The sequence below is a fragment of the Mercenaria mercenaria genome, chromosome 17 (genome assembly GCF_021730395.1).
Source record: "Mercenaria mercenaria strain notata chromosome 17, MADL_Memer_1, whole genome shotgun sequence".
Classification (NCBI taxonomy): Eukaryota; Metazoa; Mollusca; class Bivalvia; order Venerida; family Veneridae; genus Mercenaria; species Mercenaria mercenaria.
Window position 1 is genome coordinate 62,406,602 of NC_069377.1, and position 19,564 is coordinate 62,426,165.

The 19,564-nt window shown below is 32.5% G+C and overlaps 1 protein-coding gene across 2 annotated transcripts in view; it reads left to right on the plus strand.

Moving 5' to 3' along the window:
* Window positions 1-6,981: 6,981 nt before the first annotated feature.
* The window catches only part of LOC123536572 (vesicular glutamate transporter 1-like), a 173,797-nt gene continuing 161,214 nt past the window's right edge, over window positions 6,982-19,564 (plus strand). Inside the window, exon 1 of one of the 2 annotated variants that reach the window (XM_053528375.1) lies at window positions 6,982-7,109. The gene's annotated coding sequence lies outside the window, so the exon portion shown is untranslated. Of the gene's footprint in view, window positions 7,219-19,564 lie in introns of both variants that reach the window. The other variant, XM_045319877.2, reaches the window with a different exon arrangement.

A 19,564-nucleotide genomic window follows, 5' to 3' on the forward strand; every position in this document is an offset into this window, starting at 1 on the left:
TGAAATGTAGACATAAATGTTTTATACATGTGATTGTTTCCTTATCATCCGTTTAGATTTGGTAACTGTCTAGTAAGGCATAACACGACCTCTTTGGTTTTGTAACAAGAGAGTATGATTTACATGATAGACGCACATGTGCTTAGAGCAGATGCATTTTCGCTCCTTCGACACATGCTTTCATTTTAAAATACTTATTTCAAGATTTGATACAAACCAAATACTGACGGCAATAGCACTCTTGTATGTAAAGATGTGCGACGTGGCTGATAAGGTCTGCAACTCAAAATAGCACAAGTCTCAAATGTGTGGACAAACAATCATTGTTTTTACTGTATCAATGATAGAATAAATCGTTGATTTTGCACTTATTTTTTGAGAATGTGTTTAGATTTTAAATTTCGGTAACTCTTTCCGGCGAAGTGGATACATTTATTTATCTTTTTTGACATACAAAACGATTTTATAAACAAAACTGAAGGGGAAATAATTGCAATTGTTTTATGTATCTCAAAGATATTATTTCTGTTTTATTATTATTTAGTAGGTCTGCAGAATTGTACAAAACAAGTGTAACGTGTTTGTATGATGTATGTCATAAAAGAGAAAAAATAAATTATAAAAAAAAAACTCTTTCCGGCGAGGTTAAGTACAGATTTAACAAATCTTCTAACGCAAATCCACATGCACTGCCTATTCTTTCAAACATTTCATGCCGCAACGTATAAATAAATTCATATAAAAATTTATTTCATCAATATCGAATTATGTCATCCTGTGTAAAAGATAAATGTTATATTCATTGACCGGACGGAGTTTTTATGTCGAGTCTTTATTTACGTATCAGAAAATATAATTCTATAAATAGTTACTCCTAGTTAGGGCCGGATATATATGTACTCTATAGTATCATTCTACTTTTGTGATAAATTTCGTGCCTAGTAATGAAATTCGCTTGTATGTAAATGCATACAGTTGTCATGCCCACTTAAAAAAACTATTTGATTTTGATAAAATTTTGAAACATCATCACTTTTTTCATTTCTAGTTTCATCTAGTGTAGTGTGAAAGAAATAAAGTCATGGTTTGTATATGTATGCTTTGGATCAAATTTATTTTTACTAGATACTTTTACCGCATGTGCTGTTTATTTCAGCATGTCCGAATCCGAGAATATTATCATTCATCACCAAGTCTCCTGATGCTAAATTTCATTATATTTTTTGCAGACTATCAGTTTATTTTTGTCCTACACTTTTTTGAATGACCTGCTGAGCAACTCGAGTTAAAGTAATGTTTGAATGTTTTTTTACATTCATTCCAATGTCAGTATCATGTATATTTAAGTATAATTTTCTCTTTCCTGTCTTTTATTTGCTTTCAAATTTACTGAAATGTTAATTATAATGCGTATAAGTCTTATATACATAAAATAACACCATGAAAATATTTTTTAAAGATTTTTTTGACAATTTCTATAAGATATATATTTAAATGTTTTCCTTTTCTGTTACAATAGTAAATACATTTCACAGATTTTAAGGTAAATGTTTAAGGTTTCATTGCCCCAAACTAATCTACTCATGAATTTGGGACATGACACAGAAAACAATTCAAATCTTGAGCAAACTATGCTTTAGAGGATGAAATACGATTAATGGTCATAACATTCTTTTCACACCTTACTGCAGCTATCTGCAATATTTCTAAAACAAAGTCTACTTCAGAAAAAAATAACAGAAAAGCAAATCATCAAAACTTTATTTAAAGCAATATTACTTTTCAATCCCCGTGTGTATTTGTTTGTTTTCATATAAAATAGATATTTTGGAATGTTAGCCAAATATTACCACTTTTGTTTCTGATAAATTGCCTCATCTAAACAAACTATTGAGATAATGTTTATATTTGGCATGGAATGTATACCCAAGTGACTTCTGTTCCAGAAGATAAAGAGGTTATGGAAACAATAACGGCGAAACATATTTGCAGAATAAATATTATCGGTGCTGTTTTACTACAGATGTAGTCTACACAATCTTATGTTGAAATACATGTATATCGGATTTGAAAAATTCTAAATTTATTTTGGTTACCTGTTAAGACTCTGAGAAGATACAGAATGACCCTGAAATGGTTATCAAACATAGAAAAAGAAACCTAACATTACACAGAACAGAAAAATTACATACTAGTAATTACGCAATATGTTATATCTTAGTAATTGTGTTATATCCATTAATTAGTCCGTGTTGGTTTCCTCACCAACTTTGCTAACATTTCAGAAAAAGCAGTATTGTACCGATGTAACACATGTATATCTTGCTATACTGTATAATTACAGGTACTAAAGTTAAAGTTAGAATTTTAAGAAATATGCTAGTTTTGCCTGGAACCCACGTACTGTGACAAGTATGTTTTAATGTGTTACAGGCATGTGGTTATTCTTTCCTGGCTTTGAAACTATTAATTGTAGAATATTATAAAAGATAATATAAGGATTCACGTCATTAAAAGACAAGAACATACAAGGATATTGTTTTGTTAAAAAATACGTAAAAAGTACTGTATCAAAATATACGTCAGCTGATTGACAATTACCTGTGAGAGAAGCTTATCCATCAGAACTTTGGGCCTAAGTTACTCAAAATGTTAATGTATGATGCAATACTGCAATCTCTTTTACATAGTTGTCGTTTCTTGAACTCGCTTTTATCTCTATAAACTTTTACAAAATAGTATGTCCGCGTTGAGTAATGAGCAACGCTTGTCCGACGGTCATGATTCAAACGGCACACGGCATTACGTAAAAACATTGTAATATGCTGTGAAAGTGTGCCGATTCCTTGAAGGATTAGGTACACGACAAAAGTAGCAATACTGTCCCCCTGCTATTTGTTTAAGATGACCAATACAACACCCCTCATGCCCAATAGCACCGGCGTGTTCTCCCTGACCCTAAAAGGACCACAAAAATATAACAACACTGACTATAGCAATGTTTTATTTCCAAGATGAGTATCTCATATTTCCATGTTTTGGTTCAACGAAAGTGAAAGATGTGGGAGATTGACAGTACTGAATAACTAGCGAAACAAGCAAAAAATTGCCATAGAAGCAATGTAATACTTCACATACACAACAGATGGAAACATTCTAATATCAGTATTTCCCTTTGGTCAAAATATTTAGAGCGCTTGACAATACCACTTTCACATTTATATTTCTGGCTATAAAGTTAGTTAACACCCACGTGCGTTTTGCAACAAGGTGTTTCAAATCAGATGGTTGATTACATAACAGATACACAAGCCTTTAGAAAGGCGGTTAGAGCTGCAATGGATTTCGGACAAATAGTTTTGCTATTTCGGCATTCGTTTTTTAGACTAATTCCGGGATTTAATGTTGAAATTATTCGAGGATTTAATGTTGATGCTTAAATAATCCCATACATTTAATGAAATTTTTACATGAAATCATTGGAAGCTTCTAAATCTGAGGATAGCAGATGGGGCGGGGGAGTGGGGTTGGGGGATGAGTGGTAAGAATCTGAGGATGTACACCTAACTCCTATAATGGAAATCAAGCTTAGGTAATTTGTATATCTTTCCACAGGTATTGATAATCAAACAGGAAAGAAACAGCAATGAACAATTTATATTATTACAATTTTATTATGTCTAGTCAAAAATGATATGTTCATCTACTTGGCTATTAATGACCAATGTATTGTGTCACTGAGACTTGCAAAAGTCCTATTGTTTATTTAGTAATTAAAATCAAAGACTTTTGGTAAAGAGACTTGTCTCGTAAACAACTACGTGTCACGACAACCATAATTGTAATGTAAAAGAGGTTCAGGTTATCCTTTTACATGCTATTAAAACTATAATAAAAGCATAGAATGCAACCAAGCAAAACGATAACAGACTCGGTTTGATTAAGTCTGTTCATGAGAGGTCATGAAATATGTAGCGTTTCTCACGCTTATTATCAGCTATAGCCGCATTCTGTAATAGTAGAATTGAATGTACTCTACAATCGCCACACGGCATTTAAAGACTGATTTCATGATAATTAATAAATGTATAAGAAAATCATTCGGGAATATAGGAGTCAACCAAGTAATGGCAGACTTAGTTTGATTGAATTTGTTAATGAGATATACTGAAAAAGCAACATCCTTCCTCCCCATAGTACCGGCTAAAGCTGAATTCTATTAAAGTAAAATGGAATATACTCGATAACCCTCAAATGGCAAGAAAATATAACACAGTTCAAGTACGGGGAGACTTTTTCAGCTCTACAAACAATATAAAAAAGACATAAACACGGGCGTAGTACGCGGCTTTCAATAAACAAAACCATATAACAGTGTGTGTATGGATGGATGTGTATAAAATTGACCTCTTTACAAAAATGAAAAGACAAAGTAAAATAGATAATGACGAAGAAAAAACAAAATGCTCGTGAAAGTATGTGTCAAACAGAACGAGGCCAATTTTACGTTGCGTGGTACAAATTTACTTCCTTCTTTATTTGATACAAAAGATAACATCTACAGACATCATTGTCAGCACTTTATAGCAAAACAACTTTGCCAGATAGTATAACATGTCAACTTACCAAAACTGTAGAAATATTGAGATGTTAATTTTATTTAGGTAAGAGTATGATGTCACGAATCGAAATGCGTTTGCTTATCTAACAATCAATTGAATAGGATCTAGACTTCCTTTATTTCTTATAAATGAAATGCTACACGAAATACATATGAGCCGCGCCATGGGAAAACCAACATAGTGGCTTTGCGACCAGCATGGATCCACATCCGCGCAGTCTGGTCAGGATCCATGCTGTTCGCTAACAGTTTCTCTGATTACAATAGGCTTTGAAAGCGAACAGCATGGATCCTGACCAGACTGCGCGGATGCAAAACCACTATGTTGGTTTTCTCATGGCACGACTCATATGTAAGAACACTTTTGATTAAACTTGTGAAGCACAGAACGCAAAAAAAAGCGTAACAGCAAACTTGGTTTGAGTCTTTTCATGAGAGGTAATAAAATGGTCAACATCCCTCACGCCCCAGCACCGGCTAAGTGGAATTCTGTTGCAGTAAACAATAGGTACAGTTGTATTTTACGTGCTCGTAAAACATACTACAGTACCGATCACGAAAATAATCCAGTACACTTAAATATCAGTTGGTCCTTATTTCTATCAAGCTTCCTTATTGCATAGTTTTATTCAAGTTTGAATACTGACGATTCTTCATTTTGATATAGATTTTAGTGGTTTTAACACTTATTATGCTGTACACAATTGATCCTGCCTTTGCGACCAGACTGTAGATTATGATCAGCCTGCACATCCGTACAGTCTGATCAAAATATGCAATGTTCGCCATTCAGTCAATAATTCATTGGTAAAAAAACCTTTTAACAGTTAATGGTATTGTCCAAATTGAAAGATAGACAAATTCATTACAGAAATTAAGCAGGGTAAGGGTTAAAGAGAAGAGAGAAATCATGCAATTCCAAATCAACATGTTCATCACAATTCTACTTGTTTCCCTTTGTTCAAGTTGTGTTGTATGTTTATATCTGAGTTCTGATACAAAGTCAACGAACAGGATCTTTCAATAAGAGAAGACCAATATAAAAACATTACGAATAAACAACATACAATCAATTATCGTAATATGCAAACACGTTGCAAAGTTAATTGTAATTGTTAGCAATTAGGTTATTGATTGGTAAAGTAATTTCTCTATACACATGAGGATTGATAAAATATGAGCGCTTTCAACATAAGTTCTTTCTACAACCACGATATTGCATGTTAATATCATATCCGTCATTGGAAACATGTAAGTTTTGTGTATGGAGAGTATGATTTATACAAAAGCTGCTTTCTTTTACAGAAAATGCTCATATTTTACATTTCTACCAGAAGTTGGTCCGTGGTTATTGTTTACAAGAACTAAAACACTGCCAAATACTTTTGTCAAGTACCAACTGAAGCAATCATATTTAATACAAGGAAATGCCATATTTTACGTTATTAAATATTCATAGAGCATGCAATATCCTTAATGAATGTCCGACCACTTCGTTGGAATGCGAATGGTATGGGTTTATGAAGATTTCAAAGCGAAATACTAATCGATTTATAACCACAAATTAGGCACTCTATTTTTTGGTTTGATTTGGTAGCCAAGGACATAAAACAAAACGTTGTCCCCTACAATTTTCGGTGATCCCTAATAATTTGAATTTAATTTATAACCGGTATTCATTTAAAATTACACTGTTTTAAATAAAATGATACAAAGAGATAATCTGTTATTTTCAGATATAAAAAAGCAAATCTTAGGTTTTTTCCCCGCAAAATGTTTCAGTAGAATACAATGAAAAATCGTCACTTTTTCTTTATCTTTATACCCGATTTAAGAAATATATCTTTGTGAATAATTTAGTGCAGAAAACCATGTAAGAAAGCATTCGCTATTTTTTCTCGGTAAAATATACTTGCTTACAGAAATAGTATCTGGATTAACCCATTGTCCACACCTTTGTACTGTCATATTTGCATGTTTCATCAATCAGGGGATATAAAAAAAAATATCATAAAATGTTTTCCAGATAGAATGCGGTTCGAACATACTTTTATAACAAGTACACTGATCAGCATATTAGTTTTAATGGTGACATCAATTTAATACTTCAAAAAGTCAGTGTTAATCAATGGAGCAATGTCTATATAAGGTTTGTACTAGTGTAAATGATGTTTTCATTTATTCTCTGTGAACTCCATTGACTGTTTTGTCGACTCTGCTATCATCTGAGCTCAAAGCCGGCATTGTTTCAGGAAATTCAATTTCCTAATGGTCTCCAGAGAGCCGTGGTAAATACAAAGCAATCCTCGCACTACTTTAAGCGCGCAGGAATAAATTATTTACTAGTTGCATGGTGGTGACGTGAACATGCGTAATTGTTTATGACTTTGGACTTGGGAGCTATTCCTACGCGGTTATCATCCTAGATTTGGATATTCCTTGACTATTTTCGTCTACTTGATGAAAGAGTGGAATAAAAGCTGTGAAAGTAAGTTTTCCCGTGGTGCATATTAAAAGCATTAAACATCATTGACATTTGCTGAGTTGTGCAATCAAGATATTTTCTTCGGAATAAATCATTTATTTCACGGCTCCAGGTGGGTTTATATTCTTTACATTTATATTTTCTTCATTCAAACCTTTTCCTTGCATAAATGGGTATGGATTTACAGAAGAAATTAACAAGAGCAATGTATAAAACTAACTTAAATCATGACTGATTGGTCAAAATTAAAAAAAAGCAAGCGTAATTATTAGAATCAAAAGCAACTCCGATGAAACGTCTTCAAACATCTTACTGGAGGTTTTCCTGTTTTGACATGCAGACAACTCGTACAAGTATGTCTTTAAAGTTTGCCCAAACATGGTATAAAACATATAATATAAGAAACGCAGTTGTTAAATTGACAAATTTAAATGTTGCACGACAAACGCAAATGATTTGATTATTTAATCAAGTAAATGATATTGTTTTCAAGTATGATAATATTGTTCACATGTAAAAAATATTGTTCACAAGTAAATATACAAAGTTTTACTCACACATTATTAAAGACGTACAGTTTATTAAGCCTTTGTAAAACTATAGGAAACTATTAATAATAGATATAACATGTAGAATTGATATCGATATGAAAAGAAATATTTATTTGAGAAGTAAACTTATACTTTAAAATAGAAACCAGTTGTTAACAGTTTAAAACTATGAGTTTAAAAATATACCAAGATCAAGTATATTAAAAGCGTTTGAGAGTTTATAAAAGGGACTGACAAAACAATCAATATTTTTTCTAAACGTGTTCTACATAACGATTTAGCACGCAAGTCATCTCTACGAATCAACAGTATAAACTTTGAGCAGAATTGAATGATGTAGCTTAATTAAGACCACAAAGCCTGACTGGCAATGTGAGCGTGCCAAAGTAACATTATAGTTTCATGACTTTAAAAACGATAGCAGTAAAATGGGTTGTGGTTAAATTGAAATTAAATGCCTTCGATATTGCATCAATATTTTAAATGCCTTCAAACATGTTTTAAAAAGCCAACCCTGAATGACATGTATATAACTAAAACTAACTTTTAAATAACGCAATATTCTCCTACCATTTAGCCATAGTCAATTTACATGTTTTAAAATGCCATCAAAAATGTGTTAACATTTACAAATTTGGAGCAAATAATACCACGAATTGTGCGATCATCAGATTCGATTATTTTAATTTCATGTTAGAAGGCATTTAAGAAATAAATCTTTAGAATTGAATTCCAATTTATTTCAGAAAGTATCTTCAAATCATATAGCTTTAATTAAAAATTGTACACCCTTAGATCTCATCCAAAGTCATGTACATCGTTTTCACTTCATATAAACGCAATGAATATTTTAAAAGCTTGTCACTGTTAACATTTTATAAAATCATAGTATAGTTCATGCAAATTCACCTGTCTTTGGATAATAAAATATTCATAAATTAAACTCAGCGGTTAAAATTTTGGTCAGTTAAGACAAAACACATGTTTTAGTTTCAAGTATAAGCATAATTGCCGTAATTAATTATTACCTAATTGCATTTATGTTTCTCAAACTTAACCATTTTAATGAATAATTGTTTGTCCGGGTAAAACACAGGACATCAAGTCATTTAGTGTCTGGTTTGCAAGAGGTCTGTGGTTTTACTCAGTTGCAAGGTAACAGAAAGTGATGTAAACAAAATGTCTGTAGGGCGCTAAGGTCTGCCTAAATATGTACTGTGTTAAACTTTATGTAATGTGAAACTGGTGAAAAAAAAAGAAACAGAGGAAAACTTTTTTGTTTTCTTATTTCTAGTGATGTAACTAAACAATATTGTTCTTGCAGCGTGAAGGACAAAATAACGGATTCATTGCCACGGCATAAATGATGCATAAATGATGAATAAAAGGCTTTCCTTGGTACCCAGTCTGTATATTTATCAATACATGTAACGAGTTCATTCTTAGATTAAAATTATAAATCATTCAGAAGCTTCTAAAGCAGTCTAATGTGATGATATTTGATACTTTGCAACAAGTTTGAAAATTAACTGGAAAACAATGCATTATCTCTTTTCTATGACGGTGAAGTTAACATTATTGAACAAGCCATTAAAGGTCCAATGTATGACGTAAAGGTGACACCTAATTTATAGTCATTACAATTTATTGAAACTAAAACAGGTATAAAGTGATGCGTCATTCCCAACATTTTATTTGTCGTTTTGAACTGGAAGCGTTAGGTAGTTTTAAAACTATGTGCAAGTTATATTAAATATGGTTTGACTGATGTGATCAAATTGTTTAGACATAATTTGGTATTTGTCGATTTTGCGTTATTTTGCAAGGGGCTTTTTACTTAACCGTGCCTCACAGGGCAGTTCAATATAGCACCATGTTGTAAATATCCATTGACTTTATGCATTATATTTGTGAATTGTTTTATAAATATAAAAAACTTAACAATACAAAACCTTTATTTTAACTCAGGCCTCCGTCCGAGCCACCAGCGTTTATATGAATATTTATAAAAAGACATAAAACATTTACAGCCAGCATCTGTTATAGAAATATCAATTTAAATCTTATGTATATATCATTCATTAGTTATAAAGAGTGGTAGACTAGTATTTATCTTTCAATTTTTTATACAATACATGTCTTTCGTTGTATCTTGCCGAAACAAAATAATAGAGACAAAAATACATGTGTAGAGTTTGATACTAACATCCCACGAATGAAATGTGATTTATACATGTATTAAATGCTTACGCTGTTCACGACAGCACATGCAAGACATTTTACAATCATTTACTAAAACAGCGGACACATTGTGGCACCGATTTACAGAAGCACTACTTTGTGGTGCACGACATTGAAACATTTGTCTGTCGTAATACCAGGAAACAAACATCAGTTTGCCACTACATAAATTAGGCGATCCTTGGTGATTTCCCTACTCATGTTACCTGAACCATCATCAAGTACGTTTTTCTTAAAAATGAATACAGCAGAATCGACATACAAGAATAAGAGTTGCCTTTATAAATAGGAGAAAAGAAACGTCGGCCTTGCTCTCACTGGTACAAGCGCAATTTACTGATGTGCAAACCCATGCAGATTTCGAGTGACTGAGGAAAATCGCTATCGGAAATTTTATTTTGAAATAAATAAGGTTTTGGAACATTTAATAACTTAAGAGAAAGAGAAGACAATTCACTTATCATCCATGGATAAAACATTATAATTTTACTTTGTAGTTGCAGTTTTGTTCTTTGTGGTTTAGTCAAAGTTTATAACTTTTGATGCATTCGAACATTTTAGTACATTAACGTTCACTACACAATTCCATTACCGTATTAAGGGCATGCCCTTATTACTTGCGTTTTGTTCTTTGTGCTTTAGCCAAACAACCTTTCTATGCACCAAAACATTTAAGTACGCTAGAGAAAAACTGAAATCTGAAAAAGTCGCACAATAACTGATTGTTACGTAAATGAAAGTTCATTACACAATTCCATTATCGTATTAAATACTTGTCCATCTTGCTTACTCAGAGACGCGGAGAGCAGTTCTACAAAATAATCAACAGATACCGTGTCACGCCAGAATGTTTCCTGCAAATGTCTGTGTTAGCTAAACTACGATGTATTCGCTTCATTTACTTTATTCAGAAAAGCGATTTTAGCATCAAAACTCAATTACCGGTTGTGTCTAGGCTTGGAGCTAATGACGAGTTTTGTTTATTGAATTTCAAGCTATTCGAGAGGTGCTGAGAACAGTCGTTGTAATATATTTATACCATACCATTATCCTCTGGACAAATACGACAGCACAGAGATTCAGTTAAAATTATTAATGCCAAATAGAAAAATAAATATCACCAATATTAAGTTATTATAGCCTGATGTTTTTCGATTGAATTTTGTCTTAGAAAAGCTGGTGACACTACAGTCAAGTTTTATTGAATGGGAGATTTGATCTTGAGTGCCCGGACTAAATGTGCGGGAATTTCACTGCCGCATCCCCTCTGTAATTGTTCAATGAACGAATTTAATTTTAGACCGTGTTGACATTAATGAATATACATCGCCTTCCTCTTACCATATACTGCAAACATTATACGATCCATTAAATGGGTAAACAAAAAACATAAGCATAAGAGCCATATACATGTGTAAGAGAGTTTAGCTCAAGCAGGTTCTAGGGGGCGTGATGGTTGTTGCACTTTGCATTTCCTCTGATGAAACCGGGATTTGCTATAAGTTTGCTTTGTTGTATTCTCTATGCTTCAAAAGGATCTTATTAACTATTACAAAAGCAATTTTTAAGTGCCGTGTGGCAGCTGTAAAAAAGTTTTCTTATATTTTCTTATCCATTGTGATAATTGAGCCCTTGTAATACCTGTGCCATAAAATTCTGCGTAATCTGATGCTAAGGGGTTTGAGGGTTGTTGCACTTTATTTTACCGCTCATGAACAGACTCAGTCAAGTCTGCTTTTATTTTGCATGGTTACATTCTATAGAGAATAACAGGCTACTGTCTTTTGATATCAATGTTCCCTCACCCCTTCCAGCCCATATCAACCTCGACCTGATAACATTGATATCAAAAGACAGTAGCCTGTTATTCTATTTATCATGAAACTCACACAAACTGCTTAGAACAACATATGTCTTCATTTCTTATTTAGTAAAAAATGTCTACTAGAGCAAAAAGTTAAATTTATATTTTACGGTTTTGAAATTCATCCGCCCCTGAAACATCTGAACGAAACAATACGGCAGCCATATTGAATTCAACTCCGACAAAGTTTATTGACTTTCTGATATTCTTTAAAACAAAATAACAATGAAATAAACTCTTACCTGCATAAAAAATAAAAAATCATCCTCTTGAATAAACCAGAACATGCTCTATTTCCATATTATGAAACACTTGACTCAGACAACTACATGTCCAAAGCGCTGAAAATTTCACTTCCATTTCCAGACTCAGGTCAGAGTCTCTGAGATCTACTTTAAAGTTTTTAAAATCACTAAATTTACACTGATCCAAGAATTATAATTAACTGATACAAGAATAATAATTAACACAAATACTTTTGCTAACACTTAATAAAATATGCATACCTTAATTAAGGTATAAATCAAAAATAAGTATATCATACATTGTCAAATGTAAACCTTTCCATGTAAACATTGTGATGTCATGATGAACGTTTCACAAGAACGTCATTCAGTGCTATTGTCTGTGTGATAAAATTAGAGACAACCATATTCGAGGAAATTTGTTGAGATTACAGAATCTATTTAGAAAAAATGTTGTGCAACATCTAATCGAAACTGGGCTCTGTAATAAAATTCAATCTGGAATGATGTAAAAACTAGTCCGTCAATATGGGAGGGGGTTAATTTTGATATCATGTCAATGATCTGATAACAAAATAAAATATCAGGCAAGTGATATCAGGCACTTTGCATAGTAGTTGCATGATAAATGCTTCTAAAGGATCTTCTTACAAATTTTATCATGTTATAGTTGTTTGCTTTGTGATTAAACAAACGAAAAGCTGGAAAACAAATCATTGTGCTTTAAATGGCTTCTCATGAACTAAATAATAAAATGTAACTGATTTTTGCTGCACTGAAATTATCCTTAGGAAGCAGAAAATCATGAATTAATGTTTCTAACCATGTTTCGGAGAAAGGGCTTTGCCTAATGAGAAATTCGTCAATGTCTGGGTCTTTTAACTTACAGCAGTTACTAGCCATAGTTTTCTTGGAACTATCAGAGATGCATTTGATGTAAAATGTTTTAATCGAATTTGGCAGTACAATTTCTGTTTGTTTCTCTGTTAAATTATAATTTTTTTGTCTGTAGCTTATAAAATAAAGACTGTGATACAACTGTTAAGAATTGGGTTTTTTTCATATCTGAAATAAAGCTCTTCTATTAATAAGTAACGTTCCATCACATCAGTTTCAATGCACATAATTTTGCTTTCTTGTTTTGGAAGAGTTATTTGCATTTACTTAAATGTGCACTTGCGGCTGGACTGCAACTTGATCTTAGCTGGCAGCGACATCTTACATCACAAAAAGTCATATAATACAAGTTTAATCTGATCGAGATTTTCTACTTTTGATGTATTGATTATTATAAATAAAATTTAATACACTTTAATAAAGTGAAACATATCTTTCTGTTTACTTGTTTGGTTCGCTTCACTTTTTTTTAAAATAAAAGACGTTTAAGATTCTTTAAGAAATATTATCAAGTTATTAAAGGAAATTTATATAAATTACGTAATTTCAAATAAGTTTGAACAGTGGTATTGGCCGATTAAATAACAAAGCTAAAACAATGTATAACCTTATAATAATACTCGAAACAGTCAATATTGTTTAGAAAAATAGCATAAAACGAAACTTGATTTTTTTTCTTGCATGCTTTTGATTGTCGACAAGTGTTCATTATATTGAAAATGTTCACATTTTTAAACACTTTGATGAAGGCGAGTGTTAAGACGAGGTATCCAGTTTATACAGACTGTAAACAGAAGTGTCCTTGTTTGCTATCACATGAGTTTGAAAACTTACCTTTCATTTTAGATAACATCAGTTTACTTTGAATTAATTACGATACAATAACGTCGCTCGTAGAGTTGTTTGATCTGGACTCTGTATTGTTTTAGTTTTAAGGACTTTGAATCAATGAACGCGGACAATACTCATACTAAATGAAAAAGGCATGAAGGTAGAAGCAAGCTGTTTTAACAAAGCATAAAAACCCACAAATTGAACCTGGAAAAAACACATACCAGTTTTTGATTTCCCCTGTGAGTATTTAGCATACTTTTAAGACAGAATGTAAAGTGTGCCAATGCTTGTTCCCTCCCTTTATCATAAAACAGATAAATCAAATAGTTCTGATGTTCTTCAGCTGTCTAAGAACACATATGGGAATTAGGCTTTCTGAGAAATTATATAACATAATAGACAGTAAGACATTCGTAAATGGTATTACATAATCTTCTTATAAACACAATGTAAGTTTATTCTAAGTTCATTTTTCTCGCACATATACTTAAATCATAACAGTTTATTGTCAGTAATTCACATCGTTTTATGTGTAAAATGCAAATGCTACAACTGAAATTTAGAGAAGAAATCCATTATCGCATTGCATAATATTCTTATAACAGACAATGTTAGTTTTCATTGCATCCATTTCTATTGACCTCAGTCGCTGCGTTGGTTTTGGTTCATGACTCTCTTACGTACACTTACGAACGTATGGTTTGTGTTCAGTCAGAATTTAAATACTTCATTGCATCTTCAAAACGTATTCATCATAATATTGCTTGTAGACTGTACGTCAGACGGTTTTTTCATCCATGGATGAAGAGAAAAAAACTCTAGTCTTAACTCAGGTCGTGGACCTATTCACAGTTATTAGATACTAAAGTATACAAGTATATTGAGGCAAGTGGATGTTTTTCGGTTAAGGTTTTAGATACATAATAGAAATGTTTTTAAAAAGGCATTCGCTTGGTAAATTCTTAAAGTTGACCTTGTTTTGCAATGTGTTGCAATTTTTAAACAACTTTCACCGTGTCGTTTTTTTTTTATATATAAAATTAGTATAATATTTGATATTTTCTCAAGCTAGCTCAAGTAGAGACAATTTTTAAATTGATGGCCATTGTCCAACGTGTTTTCAGAGAGTTCATTATACCAGCTACCAATTTTGATGAAAGAAACATCAAACTATTGGTAAACAATTATAAAACACAAAATAAAACTGTCAGTATCATATTTCTACGGTGCCTCAAGTAAAAGGATTTAATGAGGCAGAATTCTAATTCCAACATTGAAAAAATAAAGGTCGAGTCCTGTGGGACCGTTTACGATTTTGTCACTTCATTCAAAAATAAGTTTGGGACAGAAGTAAAACCTACCTACATTTCTTCCACAATATGTAGTCTAAAGAGTAAAGGCAACATAGAGAACTTTTACCGTATGTAACTCAGTATTTTAAAGACATCTAACTCTGCCCCCTTCTGTTTCAGAGTTAAATGCACTTTGAACACCAATAAATCTTTTATCAAATAAAAAAATCCAATTTTGTACAATAAATCAACAATAAGTCTTGAAAAAGTAAAAACTTACTAGAAAAAAGGAATATAAGGGGGAAAATGGTCCAAGTTGGGCTTGAATTTTTCCCCCTTGAAACAATTAAGTAAAAAAAAAAGTAGGTGTAGAATATTCTTCAAAAGGAAGTACACTGTTAGGTATCTAATACCTTAAAAGGCAAACATGATCAAATATATGGCTTGATTACTTACGGTCTGACTAACGTATACGGTAACATGCCACTGAGACGGAAAGTCAACTGGAATTATTGTATGTATACTTTTATAAATTTTGTGCAATAAAAACCTGTTGTATCTTTCATAAGAAGTTATATATGCAAATTACTTTTCCGAAAACGAATGTTATCTCATACCTACGTCCATAGGCATGGCCCTCAGGTTTAAGCCGAGATACTCGACATGTGTTTTAATTTCAGTGACTTTGCTGTTGGTATTTGGTACATTTTCAGCTGTTGCTTTAGTTGCACTCAAATCAAAATGTTGGTAGTTCGAGAAAACGTCTAAAGTGACGTGTCATCAGCAATATACAATTCTCTCATAACGATGAAAACTACGGAATTGATATTGATATTTCATAGAGATTTATGGCCAAAAACTAAAAAGCAGTAATTAAGAATGAACAAAGCGTCACGTGTTGTTGTTTTTTTGTTTTTTTTTTTTTTTTTTTTTTGCTTGTTTGTTATCGTCTGCTACGGTCACATGCATATGGGATATATTTTACATCTGTTGACTAAAAATCAATATGATATCTATACTCCAATCATGGATCAACTCATAACTTACTAATTACTTTGCATTATTCCCCCGCAAACGGGGAATTATTAATAACAGTGAAACAAATATAGTGGAAAATAAATTCTTGTTGATCCAAAATGTAATTCTGTTGGTTTCATGTCGGATTTATGGGTCTATTCGGTCATCCTCACGCTTTTGTGACGAGAATATGTTTGTTTGCTTGATGAAATAATAGGTCTATTTATGGTAAAGTCGTTGGTTGTTGTTTACGGGTATGAAAAAATCGGGAAATCCGAAAATGAAAAATAATAACCAAAGATAACTTTATATTATAAATATTTCCTCTATCTCATCAACAGCACATAGCTGAAGTTAAAGATCGCATTGAAATCAGAAATGAACGATCAGAAATCATAAGAGCCAAAATGTGATAGATATATTGTAACACCTCTAAGTCTGGGAGAAGAAGTAATACTTGTTTCTAAGAGATACGTAAGTTACTCGATCAGTTAGTTCAAACCATTCTAACGTTCATCAACAGCCCGTTAGGTACGCTGATTTACCTAATAGAAGTTTAAGAGAATAAAGTTATTGTCATTTACGTTGAAACATAATTTGAAGTATGTCGAATATATTTAAGATAAAGAGTGTAAAATGAAATTGAAAATGGGCATGGAACATTTCTAATTTCTAAATAATTACGCTATATTGGCTGCAGTTGGTGAGCTCCAACTATACAGTAATATGTTCCAGGATAATTTTCAAACTGGTATTGTTCAAATCAATACAACTTGCGTGACATACCCCTGTAAAATTGCTCAGGTGCAGGCGAATCATCCATTCAGACGGATAAACATCCAGAACATTGCTCGCGAGTAATAGGGTTTCCGGTTATCAGATTGCAGTTCCATATAAAGATAAGAACTTAAGAATAGTTCTTTTAATATTGATTTACCTTTAGTATCTGCTGTATTCTATTTATTTCAGATTTTGTTTTATATTGTTTTTATAAGGAAAATAGTAAGTTTGATTAACATAACGTATATATTATATTCATACAAAAAGCCGACTTGCAAATCAGCGTATTTTGCTATACAGTCTTTGATTAGATTACTTAAAAAGTCTGCTTAGTTTAAAAGACAACTGAAGCGTAACTGTCATGTTATTGGGTTTTGTTTATTCAAACAGACTAAATTTCACAACAAAAAGAACATCTTCTGGTATACAGATTTTAAACGATTGTCGCAACAAACAAGTCGTTTCTACATGCTGATACATTAATGGTAAGACGCGAATCTGACAGAAACATAACATGCAAATTATTCAGCTGCCTGTCGAGCATTTTGTGAGGCATTATTACTCACATAAGAAGATGGAGTGGTCGTTTAATCCCTGGAAAGGTGTTTCCTTATCTCCATTGTAGAATCTCTCAGGAAATCGTTCGAGGAAGTCTAGTTAGACATAAGCGAAATAGATTACAGTTATATAATGTATCTAAAATACCCAACTGAGTTCCACTAAGATAAAACAATGCAGAATCATCGAAGTAATACACCTAAGTATTGTTCTTCCATAGAATGTACAATAAAATTTAATGCGAAAGAAACTGAAAAACTGAAACTGCTTTATTTGATTAAACGCCTAATTTTACACATAGTATATTCACCGGCGTTGTACATTGAATTATACCAGATTTATATAGCGCCAAAGGCGCTTTACATAGTTCAAATGCAGCCACACAGGGCGCATAATTCATCCTCTACTAGTACAGACACAGAGCGATCTGACCAGAGGGACAGAGTGAGACAAAGCCCCCTAGACAGAGAGATCAGAAATCAGATACAGGCTTATCCGGCTAACTTAGCCTAGCTCGTTTCGAATAGACAGCCTGGTTCTTTAACGTGCCCAGTGTATAGCACTGATACACGCAAGGATTGCCTGGGTGCCTGACCAGTACACCTCTAGTTGGGTGGGAAACACTGAAAAGCGTTTCTGAAAATTCCCGAGTAGCTGCCGGGGATCGAACCCCGACCTCAGGATTGGAAGGCCAGTGTGCAAACCACTGAGCTATCCGTCCACCCAAAGGTGCTTTAATAATAAATCTGTTTTCAAAGGTTATTTTGAAATTACAGTTTCTTCCGACTTGAGGCTTATGTGCAACCGCCACTGCCTCAAAATAAAGTGTGCATGGAAATCACTATAAAACTTCATTTAGTTAGTATGTAGACTTCAGTAAAGACAAATTCGACAAACAGCGGAACAGTAGGTCAATGGAAACTGCATTCAAACATGTAAGTTGTCTACGATGTTTGTACACAGTGTATAGCTTCTGCCTTCAAAAATGCAAAACATACAATTGTTCTTTCTGTTTGAGAATATATCTTGGTATTAGGCTTTCTATTAGGCTTTCTAGAAGGCATATCCATGACTTTTACACGGTATTGTGGTTGCTTAAGAAATCCTTTATAGACAAAACAAATTTAATTGTTTGCCAATTAACCTATTTTTACACACGTTAATTAAATTAAAATACATTTAGAAGGTCGAAATGTCACTAGTACCGTGGTCTTAAGGATATCCCAGATATGTTTTTTTTTTCTTACAATTACAACTAAAATGACAATCTAATCTGTCAAAGTTTTTGACTTTGAACAGAAAAAAAGACATGGACGGAAAGAACATTTTGTGTGTATGCAGTTGAAACTTTTAATTTCGTTTAGGGCATGTGTTACTAAACAGGCAATCAATGTCATTTTATTATTTTCAATATTATAAATTATTCGTGTACACCCACATGATTTTACTGCGATTCCAGAGAAGAAGGCATTGGCTTTGTTGCAAGTCAAATGTTAGTACAAAGTCAATGAACTTGCATTTCAATTCCTGAAAGAGACACCAGGTTAATGGAAGTCCGTGATGAAAATATTTGAAGAAATACTAAGACATTAATTAACTGAATTGAAAATTGCAAATTATGCACGTGTTATCTGTTTGCAATATTTCACAAACTTGGAAAATATTTTGGTAATTTTATCTGATATTTGTTAGGTAAAGCATTCCACATTTAACACTGGCACTGTGTTAAGAATATTACACGGTGTATAAAATAATTAGTATGTTGCGTAGAAGCATGGGTTTCTGAAAGTAACACAGGTAAGGCAAAATAAAGATGCTGGTTATACAGAAAATATTTTGTTACATTAATGATACCCCTTATGCTGAAGTACAGGATTGTTATAAAAGACCCTGTCATCAATCACAATGTCTGCCTGTAAGTTTAATCGTTCTGAAACCAGTAAACATATCTACAATTGCAACATACTTTTATATTTTTTGTTTGTCTTTTCTTGTCATTTTGAAATATTATGTTCCATACTCGATGGTTATAATTATCTGCTTATTTTGTAGTTATTATGCTTGTCTCTGTTAAAACACGCTTACGCTAGAATGACGTCACGTTAACGTACGGTGACGTCAAAGTTTTTGTTACGACCAAGAAAGAGCGCTACTATATTTTATCTACTGTTTTAGATTA